The sequence below is a fragment of the Squalius cephalus genome (genome assembly GCF_949319135.1).
Source record: "Squalius cephalus genome assembly, chromosome: 9".
NCBI classification, from domain to species: Eukaryota; Metazoa; Chordata; class Actinopteri; order Cypriniformes; family Leuciscidae; genus Squalius; species Squalius cephalus.
The window spans coordinates 2,705,548-2,713,168 of NC_137130.1; the positions used below are offsets into that span (position 1 = coordinate 2,705,548).

The 7,621-nt window shown below is 36.4% G+C and overlaps 1 long non-coding RNA gene across 3 annotated transcripts; it reads left to right on the forward strand.

Annotated features, from left to right (window-relative positions):
• The first annotated feature begins 730 nt into the window (after positions 1–730).
• LOC307165102 lies at positions 731–5,243 on the forward strand. Of its 3 annotated transcripts, none has more exons than XR_013822407.1 (5): positions 731–1,131; positions 1,361–1,392; positions 1,555–1,801; positions 2,211–2,376; positions 4,938–5,243. It is a non-coding gene; the product is annotated as an uncharacterized lncRNA (long non-coding RNA). The 3 variants fall into 3 exon arrangements; XR_013822408.1 differs by lacking the exon at positions 4,938–5,243 and adding an exon at positions 4,286–4,335; XR_013822409.1 differs by lacking the exon at positions 4,938–5,243 and adding an exon at positions 3,149–4,018 and having other exon boundaries at positions 2,211–2,516.
• Positions 5,244–7,621: the final 2,378 nt, after the last annotated feature.

Sequence of the window (7,621 nt, forward strand, 5' to 3'; positions counted from 1 at the left end):
CAGCAGAATCATTGATCCATATTGGCTGAAGTGAGAGGCTAAGTTTTGAATGCTAATAGAGTATCTTATTAATGCGAATTGTCATTGTTTTATTGTGTCAACTTATAGATAACAGTAGGGCGTTTTCACACCTGAAAGTCGGCACCAAGGTCCGAACCACAGTTCATGTTTTGATAGGCTACATTTTATACAAGTTTTGGTTTGGTTTCACATTGCAATTATGCGAGCGCACTAAAGCACTTTACATGACATACTTGCGTCGTGTCGTCATCATCTATGTGGGCTGCATCTTGACATTGAGGTTTGTAAACGGAAGTTTGTCTGACGTAAGCGTGTTGTCAATTCGGTGGGTAACTTTGACAAGAATAAAAAAAAAAAAAAAAACTTGACAAGAATGAATGAACAGACGCATATCGTTCCCACTATACTGTTATTATTACGGCATTACTCCCTGCAGCACCAGCTATAGGCCTACTCGAGGCTAGTTCAAATTCGCCAAATGAACGTCCTCGTTGTGCGAACATTTTATCGTCGCCGGCGGGAAAGGAGGAGAAGACTCAAGCAATCCTGCGAGAACCACCAGAACTTCCTGTAAATCTGAAAGTCCGAACCATACACTGTAAAACTTTACTGTAAATTTACAGCGAATTTCCTACAGAATTGTACTGTATTTCCATAATACAGTATTAGGCTGTATATTTTACAGAACAGCTGTAAATATACAGCACATTTCTGTTTTCAACCCGATAAATTCGTAATACAGTATCATACTGTAAAAGCACTGCATTGTGGGATTGATTTCTTTCGCGCTCAATTCAGTTCAAATGTGACGCGAGCCGACATGTAGCTACTACAGGCAAACTTGATTTGTCAGCGGGATTCAACTGAACAGAATAATCATTCCTGTTAACAAGATAAACAGTGTCTGCGAATCTGTGAGCAATTTTTAAGCTTTTGTGAGCTTCGGTTCGTGTTTGAAACATTAGTTGTCTGTGACGCAGCAGAAAATGGGCGACATTAATGTTACATGAAGACGGATGGAAGAATTTGTCATCTGAATAACCTGCGCCTGTGACGATTAGTGGGATTTAGAGTTTGAGAAGATGGAAAATTGTTCAACTGAGTGATACGGTAAGCCAATATATTTTGTTTTTTTGCGTTCGCATTTCTACATTGTTTTCACAAATGCTTATTTGGTTTGATTTTGCGATCGCGGTTTTCTACCGCGGCCGCGCAAACAATTCACTCTGTTCCACCTGTTTACCAAGTAACTTAACGTTAACTTCGATATTTCACATAATAGGCAACATATACCATGTTATTTGCATGACCTGCTTTTGATATATATTTTTCGTTTCAGGCTTTGTAATCTGATGACGGTCCAGTGCTAATGTAAGTGCTTTTAAGTAGTGTTACAGTTATAGTCTATGTGGTAAAAAAAAAAAAAATGCTATCAAATGCTGTCAGTTCTGTGATCGTGCTTTTGAATCATTGTCAGAATTTTCAATTTTGCTAGCATAAAAAAATCCATGTTAATGCTGTTTTCAAATGTAGTATTCCTGATTGCCATGCCATATGTTCCTACAAATTGCCTAACAATTCAAAGAGAAGTTAGACGGTGTTATCCTTCAAGCAGATAAGTAGATGATATTCAACAAATCTCATTAATCTGTAATATATGTTTTATGTTTTGGTTCTGTTGATCATGGTTGTGCTGTCCTTTTTAAAAATTGTTTCAGGAATTTGCAACGCTGATGTCCAGCAATCTACATTTGCCAGAGAGTCCACGCCTTATTTCCTGGTATGTAAACATTAAAGGTTTAAGTTTAAACCTAAAATGAAAAGCCATCATTTACTCACTCCACTGCAAAATATGTTTTTCTTAATTAGTGTTTTTTTCTTGTTTCCAGTCCAGATATCTAAAATTCTTACATGAAGAAGCATTTCATTGACAAGTAAAAAGTGTCTTGTTTTCTGAAAGAATAAGTAAAAATTTTGTGAGTTTATGCTTAAAACAAGCAAAATAATATGGCAGTGCGTTTTAGTGTTCTTCTAACCCTAATCAATTTTAATTTTTAGGTGAAAATTTTAATTTATAGAACTATGAATAGATAGACAACTACATCGAACCACAGTGGAACCCACAATAGTTATTTTAATTATTAATATTATTTATTAATTCATTTTATTTTATTTTTTTTCAATTACAGGTCAATCTCTAAGCAACCAGTGCTGGACATTACGTTTGGAAGGTCAAGGTGTGTGTGGAAAGGATCACAGCCTAGCTTCATCGCTGGCCTGGCAGCGCTGTTTGCCTCCTCCTATAACTTCAGCTTGCAGTACCAGGAAGAGGCAGCACCTTGAGTTTGTTCAGAGGTTAGTCATTAGCATATTTGCCATTCATATAACTATTAGACTGAATTGTGACTTGTCTTGACAGTATTTATTAAGCTGACTGACTACTGGTATGAACAATATGGCCCTGGTTTCCATACTGGGCTTAGCTTAAAGGGTTAGTTCACCCAAAAATGAAAATTATGTCATTAATGACTCACCCTCATGTCACTCCAAACCCGTAAGACCTCCGTTTCTCTTCTGAAGACATCTTAAGATATTTTAAATTTATTCCGAGAGGATTTCTGTCCCTCCATTGTAAGTGAATATATACATTTTGGTCCAAAATGAACAAAAACTACGACTTTATTCAACATTGTATTCTCTTCCGGTCTGTTTTCCATCCGCGTTCACGAGTCCACATTGACGCTGCTGACGTGTTATCTGGTGCGTCAATATGGACTCGTGAACGCGGATGGAAAACAGACCGGAAGAGAATACAATGTTGAATAAAGTCGTAGTTTTTGTTCATTTTGGACCAAAATGTATATTCGATGCTTCAAAACATTCTAAATAACCCACTGATGTCACATGGACTACTTTGATGATGTCTTTATTACCTTTATGGACGTGAACAGTGACACGTCCATTGACTTACAATGGAGGGACAGAAAGCTCTCGGAATAAATCTAAAATATCTTAAGATGTCTTCAGAAGAGTTCAGAGGTCTTACGGGTTTGGAGTGACATGAGGGTGAGTCATTAATGACATCATTTTCATTTTTGGGTGAACTAACCCTTTAAGACAGGTCTAGGCCTCAATAAAATTAGGGTATTTAAGCAGCTTTTATAAAAATGTCTAATAAAAAAAAACATTACTGGTGTGCATCTTGAGACAAAACAGTGGCAGTCACATATTTAAGATATGTCAGTGCAAGTTGTTTTCAGTTGAAGGATTAGTGAAAATTCTATCATTAATTACACACCCTCATGTTGTTCCAAACCTGTAAGACCTTTGTTAATCTTCAGAACACAAATGAAGATATTTTTGATGAAATCTGAGAGGTTTCTGAACCAGCCATAGACAGAAATGTCTTTGCAACTTTCAAGGCCCAGAAAGGTAGTAAAAACATTGTTTAAATAATCCATGCAACTACAGTGGTGCAACCTGTTTTGTGCACAAAAAAAAATACAAAAAAATAACGACATTATTCAACAATCTCTACTCTTTCACGTCATTCTCCTACGCTGTTGACGTAGTGTAAACAGTGTCAAGTCACCTTCATTTATATAGCGCTTTTAACAATATAGATTGTTTCAAAGCAGCTTTACAGTGATAATAGGAAATTACAGTAACATAGATTGTTTTGGCTTTACAGCAGCTCTAGAATATAGTTATTAGATCGACTATTTTTGACTGTCAAAATGCAGGCGGACACAGCTTCCGTGAGTTGTTCAAAATCTTTATTTTTGGTAAACTCTGTGTACACAAACAATGTTCTCAATGCTGGAGTTCATGTGTAGAGCCCCTGGTGATACTTCGAGCACAGTTTCATGTTGTGTCGAGCCTCCTTAGTGTTTTAAAAAATAGCGATTTTTAATGCTATCATAGTCCAAGCACTCCCATTCAAAAGGCAATTAGACCGAAAACGAAAATACGGTCAAACTTAAGTGGCGTTTCCATCCTAATTATGCTTTTAAATGAAAGTTTGCCTCTTGTAGATTAACAAAAAGACCCTAGGTTGCATTTTGGCGAGAGTTACCCTTTAATACACTCCGGCCTACTCATCCTCACAAAACAGTGTAGGAGAATGACATGTAAGAGAAGAGGTTATTTTGGGGTTATTTTGCACACAAAAAGTATTCTCGTCACTTCATAATATTAAGGTTGAACCACTGTAGTTATATGTTCTATTTACCAATGTTTTTACCACCTTTCTGGGCTTTGAGAGTTGCAATGACATTGATGTCAATGGAGGGACAGAAACCTCCCAGATTTCATCAAAAATATCTTAATTTGTGTTCCGAAGACGAACGAAAGTCTTAAGGGTGAGCAATAATGACAGAATTTTCATTTTTGGGTGCAAACATGCATTTTAGTCTGGTAAATGTCATGTTTAACATTATCATGTAGTCATGTATGCAATAAACATTGCAAGGCTTGCAATTAAAGTTAAATTATTTCTGTCACAAAGGTTTGGGCTGGATTCTGGCAATGTGTGCTCTATATAAACAGAGTCTATGGCTGCCTTTCCACTGATACTCTGATGGGACCTGATGAGGGGATGATATTAAAAGTTGTAGAATAAAACTTTAAATCTGGCAACCCCACTTCCAAAAGTTTAGTTAGTTGACAGTGCACATGTAAACAGACACATTGAGTTGATGTATTTTAACCAGGGCAGAAAAAATATCAGTTATTGATCACAACATCCAACATTGCATTTTTTTTTATGTTGTTCAGTTTTATCCAAACAGATTAGTCGTTAAAACCGATATCTGTTTTTTATTTACACATCTTTTGTGCTGTCTCTCTCTGTCAAAATATATAAACTCAGTCCATAATATTTCATTGTTTTTTTTCCTTTCTTTTCTGCCTTTTAGACGATTTCCTGACATCAATCCTGAACGTGGATCAAAAACAAAGAAAGGACAAGTAACTTCAAACAAAACTGGCCAAGTTGTGCAAAAAAAGAACACTGTAAGCCTACAGGTGTCCTCACTTCTGCGAAAACTTGAAGACTTTGAATGGGATTTCGTTTGCACTTGTATGGACTTCAAAACAGAAACAGCAATTCACTGCCATTATAAAGCTTGGAAGAGCCAGGACATTTTTTAATATATCTCCGATTGTATTCGTCTGAAAGAAGAATGTCATATAGACCTAGGATGACTTGAGGGTGAGTAAATTTGAGCTAATTTAATTTTTTGGGTGAACTATCCCTTTAATTAAGTGCTAAGTGTTATCTGTTTGTTGTTAAGTGTTAAAATTGCATTTTATGTTTAAAAAAAATTCAGCCAACATGTTCACAGAAGGCAATTTTCTGATCTTTGCTTTTAACCAAAATAAATGTTTTAAAACCCAGAAAATGTTGTTTTCTTTTTCCTAGTGTGACTACTATACAATTTATTGCTGTAGACAAGTTTAATATTGTAAAAATATGTGGTATATTCTGTATTTGGTAATTACAGTGGAGTACTGTAAATGCTGTTTACTGTACTAGTGCTGTAAAAATACAGTATGTGGCTGGCAACCCAGCTGCCAGTATTTTACTGTAAATTTACAGTACAATGTTTTACAGTACAATACTGTAAATGCTGTCTACAGTACTAGTTCTGTAAAAATACAGTATGTGGCTGGAAACCCAGCTGCCAGTATTTTACTGTAAATTTACAGTACAACGTTTTACAGTACAATACTGTAAATGCTGTTTACAGTACTAGTTCTGTAAAAATACAGTATGTGGCTGGCAACCCAGCTGCCAGTATTTTACTGTAAATTTACAGTGAAAAGTTTTACAGTGTACAGACAATTATTTCACACTAGAAACGAACCAAACCCTTGTTCAGTTTGGGAGGTTTCACACCTGTAAGTTTGGGAGGTTTCACACCTGTAATTTTGATTCGGATCAAACTGAAAAGTCTGAAAATCCGGACCAAACAAGGTAGGTGTGAAAGGGCCCTAAAAGCATCAGTTTTGATTTCATGGGTACTTTAAGAGTGTAAAGAACCTTTTCATGTCAATTAGTCTGCACTGCAGTCTTGTCTTCTGAAAAAAGATTATCTGCCAATGGGGTCAGAAAAAATCAACTTAATTCAAAAGGAAAACAAGATTAATTTTCTGTCCCCATTTACAGATATTTGTATTTTTCAAAAAACAAGTCATTTTGTTTCTCAAGTAAATGTATCAAGATTTTAGAATGTTTAGATATAAAACAAGACAAAAATACCGAGCAAGAATTGTTTTGCACTTGCAGTGTTTCTTCTCTGGCCAAACGTGAGCAGATCAACCAGCAGATTCACTAAAGATGACGTTCTGATTCATTCAAGGCTTTACAACGTTTCAACTCGTGTGTTTGTCAATCTTGTCCTTCAACACACTCGGGGCTTCAAACAGAAGGAAACGAGGTTTGTTGTATTAGCGCGAGCAACTCTCCACGCGACCGCTTTCTTTCCTCAACTCTGGAAACTAATCTCCTCAACACGTTAATGGAATAAAGGAAGGTGTGTAAAAAAATAAATAAATAAAAAAAGCAAGAAGGAAGAGAAAAGAGTGTGCAATCTCACCGCTCCCCTCACGAACATTGTCTCACACTTGCATTCCTCACCTCCAATTAGCGGGAAGAGGGTCCTAAATATAGCAGCAGACATCACACACTCCAATCAGATCGCGAGACTCAAGCGCTGGAGAGCCTGATTATCTCGCGATGTGTGTGTGTGTGTGTGTGTGTGTGTTGTGTATATACAATGGTTGGACAATGGAGGAAAGGTTGGAAAGATCGTCTCATCGGTGGCCCGTCCGATCGATAACTTCCTAAGTTGGCGTTGCATATTTAAATCGATGGAGGTAAATAGTCACTGCGATTATTAATTGTGTCATTGATCGAGTCTGAAAGCCTGCGCTGTTGACTGACACTCAAGCGAGGCCTAATGTGATTGTAACCATTGCTTTGGACGTTTAATAGGCCTACGAACATCTAAAGCAGGAATTAGGACAGTCTTACACACACCAAACGTCTATGACAGCAGAGCAGTGAGCCAGCGATTCTGAACACTGCAAACAATTATTTTCTTTCTTAGATAGGCTATTTGTACTGGAAAACGAGACAAGACATATGTATAAATTGTAATAGCCTATAGAGGCTAAACAACCAATCTCATTTTTTTTCCTTCTCTCTGCTAAAGGAGAATATTATGGAAGCTAGTTTCCGCCACAGAATAAATAAAAAAAGGTAATAGCAGAATTCTCACAATTCTGACTTTTTTTTTTATCTCAGAATTGCGTGATAAAGCCACAATTGTGAGTTATAAAGTTAGAATTGCGTGATATAAAGTCGCAATCGCGAGTTATAAAGTCAGAATTGCGTGATATAAAGTCAGAATTGCGTGCAGAATAATGTGAATAATGTGTTCGAGAAATAACAATTTCGAGAAATAAACTCTTGACTTTTATTCTCAGAATTGCATGTTTATATCTCGCAGTTCTAAATTTATAACACGCAATTGTGTTATAAAGTCAGAATTGGATGATATAAAGTTGCAATTGCGTGTTATAAAGTCAGAATTGT